Source organism: Primulina eburnea, chromosome 2 (assembly GCF_022965805.1).
Source record: "Primulina eburnea isolate SZY01 chromosome 2, ASM2296580v1, whole genome shotgun sequence".
NCBI lineage: Eukaryota > Viridiplantae > Streptophyta > Magnoliopsida > Lamiales > Gesneriaceae > Primulina > Primulina eburnea.
Window position 1 is genome coordinate 22,201,415 of NC_133102.1, and position 3,508 is coordinate 22,204,922.

Consider the following 3,508-nt stretch of genomic DNA (forward strand, 5'->3'; position numbering starts at 1 on the left):
GCGCGACGTGTATCCGCGTATATGCGCGAGGGTACCCGAGAGTTGGGTAAAATGACCAAGGGCTTCGCGCATATGCGCCGAATGAGGGCGTGATATGCGCGAGGTGCTGTGCAAATGACGCGCCGAGACATATGGTCTCGCGCATATGCGCCGAGTGATGTCGCGCATATGCGCGAGACGTGTTTGATAAAGATGAAGCCACTCGTGCTTTTACATGCAATATATATATATATATATATGGAAACTTAGTATTCAGATGGTTAGAAACGGAAGAAAATGAGAAACGAGGCCAACTTTACGATTTTGATTTTATAATCTGATTTACGAGAAATCTGTTCGTCAGAATTTGAATCCGGCTTCGGTACTGTGTTCCTATCAACGCAGGCTACAATTGGACGTAAGTTTTGTTACGTTCTGACATGTTTTGAAATTAAGATATTGTTGGAATCGAATACACTTCATATGTGATGTTCTTGGCATGTTAGACATCGTAGAATTGAAGTCAGATTAAGAAACAAGTTGATTATAGGATTGTTATGAATTTTCAGAGTATATTGACTTGAAATCGGACAGATTTGAATTATGAATGAATTACAGATTATATCGGATATGAGTTATGATTTACAATTGATGTTTGTTGATTTGGTATTGACGGGGATACTGAGATTGTGCCGTTATACCGTTGATTTGAATTAAATCCAGATTAATCAGATTCAGTATTGGATTGAGAATGGAATATTGATATTATGATTCTCGATATGTCGTTTCAGATTTACAGAGACAGTCTTGAGTTCAGAACGGTTATTACTTCAGACCGAGACTACGAACGAAAGGTATAAGTCAATGTGGTATTGGGAGATCGACTCAAGTAGGTTATACTTGAGTTTCCCTAAATCACATACTATTTGTTACTAGTTGTATTGATTTGATTTGATTTGAAATGCCTGTTCTATTGATTTATAGGAGCATGCATTAAATGAGTATTAGATGAGTAATCTTGTGACAGAAGTGCCTGATAGTGGCGGGATCGCCACAGACACATTGCACGATGTCACAAGATAGTGTATTAGCGATAGTGCCAAAGTCTGTTACTGGATGATTGGCTATCGATGTGGATAGAATTGGAGTTTCTTCTATTACTGGTGATCGATACCATATCGATGTGGATAGAATCGGAGTTTCTTCTATTACTGGTGATCGATATGGAATGCCAACATCTGGAAACTGGGATCCCTAGACTAGGATTGAGTTTAGTCTGAGTCGTGGAGTCACGAGTATTGTCGACAGTTTTATATTGATCATATTTCAGCTTTTGATATATATTGTTGTTATTTGTCCATGCTTTTATGTTTGTCATATGATTGCATGTTTCATTGATTTACACTGGGAGTATATTCTCACCGGAATTATCCGGCTGTTGTCTTTTTTGTATGTGTACATGACAACAGGTGGGACAGGATCAGGGTCAAAGAGATGAGGAGGGAGCGTGATTAGAGTGGAGACCACGGACTGTGATGTACATAGGGCTTTGACACTTGACATTTAGTTGTTGAACCTTAGTTGTAAATGATTGTATGTTATACCCGATTTATACTTTTATACTGATATGTATAGGAGTTTGATTCCATTACGTTCCGCATTTAAAAAAAAAATTAGAACCTATTTATTATAATTGATTAAATTATCCCAATGACGATTATGAACTTGATTAGCGTCCGGGTCCCCACATCGATCCCCCAAGTCCTCTAATCTCATTCTTATTGGCCTCTTCCATGGCTGGTTGGCAATTAGGTGTGCCACTATTTCGGCTTTCTCTGCATCCAATTCATCTTCTCTCAATTCAGTAGTGAGAGTGGCTTCCAAAGGGTCTCTATGAGCATCCTGCACATAGTTAGACACTAGAGCATCAAAAGCATCAATTCTATAACAACTATCAAAATGCAGTGTGTGCTTAAGTGCATTAAAAACATCAAAAGTAATCTCCTCTTCTCCCACTCTCACTCTCACTCTCAACTTCCCTTCTTGCACATCAATTAGGACCTTGCTAGTTGCAAGGAATGGTTTCCCCAAAATCAAAGGCATCTCCATATCCTCCTCCATGTCAAGTACCACAAAATCTGCAGGAAAAATAAATTTGTCCACTTTCACTAGAACATCCTCAATCACTCCTCGTGGTTACTTGACAGATCTGTCAGCTAGTTGTAAAGACATACTCGTTGGCTTAGGTTCTCCCAATCCAAGTTTCCTAAACACAGACAATGACATAAGATTAATACTTGTGTCTTTCAAAAATTTAGCATCACTAGGCATTTGCATCAAAGCATCGGCATAAAGAATATTGATATGCAATTTTTTAAATACCTCAAGAAACATAACGAATTGTGCATCAAGTCTTACTTTTTTCAATACTGCAGGAAAAAGAAGGGGTATAACAATTTTAGATTGTGCAGTGGATGCTGGTGTAGATTTAGAAGACTTACCTTTGGATGTCTCAGTCTGTTCATCCGGTACTTGAATATTTTCTTTTTCTCTAGACTCTAAAATTTTCCCACTCTTCAACTTGATGGCCTTCACTTGCTCTTTTGGACTGATCTCTGTGTTACATGGCAAGGTTCCCGGCTCTCTACTTGCTATCATCTTCGCTAACTGTCCAATCTGATTCTCTAGCCCTTTATCGATGCATCATGATTTTGGAGTCTAGTTTCGGTAGATGAGATGAACTTAGACATTATCTGCTCCAAATTGGACTTCTCTTCTCTAGGAGGGTCAGATCTGTACATTGGTTGTTTCCTATATTATTGTCCTCCCTGTGGTCGATTCTGACCACCCCATGAGAAGTTGGGATGTTGCCTCCATCCATGATTTTATGTGTTCAAATACAGATCATTGTTTTGAACTCCCACTTGATTCACTAGTGCCCTTTCCGGCACATAAAAAGGACCACTGTCTTGAAAGACCTTAACACAGTGTTCTCCTCCGCATTTTACACAAAATATCTCTTGCAGATGCATAGCCGTGCCACCCATATTCAAACCATCCAGTTTCCTGTTCAAGACAACAAGTTGTGCAGTAATAGCGGAAATGTCAGTTACCTGGTGAACTCCTACACTTCTCCGCTGGTTGTGCCTTTAAGATTGATGATGATAGTTGCTAGCAGCCATCTCCTCCAACAACTCATATCCTTCCTCAGCAGTTTTTCTCAATAGGTTCTCACAAGCAGCAACATTTATCATAGTACGATTAGGAGTAAGCAAGCCATAATAAAGGTTTGAACGACTAACCCAAGTGGCAGTTCGTGATGAGGACATTTTCGTAATTGATCTTTGAAGCGCTCCCATGCCTCATATAAAGATTCCTGCTTGTATGGCTCGAGAATTATCAGTTGTCATTGATGTTAGATTTGAAGAGATGAGAATGCATGACATAAAAATCAGAATTGTGAAATTGAATAGACCGCACCCGCGCCTAGAGTAGGAGTGCACCCGCGGTCAAGAATATCAGAATCATG

General features: G+C 39.5%; 1 non-coding gene across 1 annotated transcript; it reads left to right on the forward strand.

The window, feature by feature from the left end:
* Positions 1–3,290: 3,290 nt before the first annotated feature.
* Positions 3,291–3,396, forward strand: LOC140824902 (small nucleolar RNA R71). The gene has a single exon (XR_012116518.1). It is a non-coding gene; the product is annotated as a small nucleolar RNA R71 (small nucleolar RNA).
* The last annotated feature ends 112 nt before the right edge of the window (positions 3,397–3,508 follow it).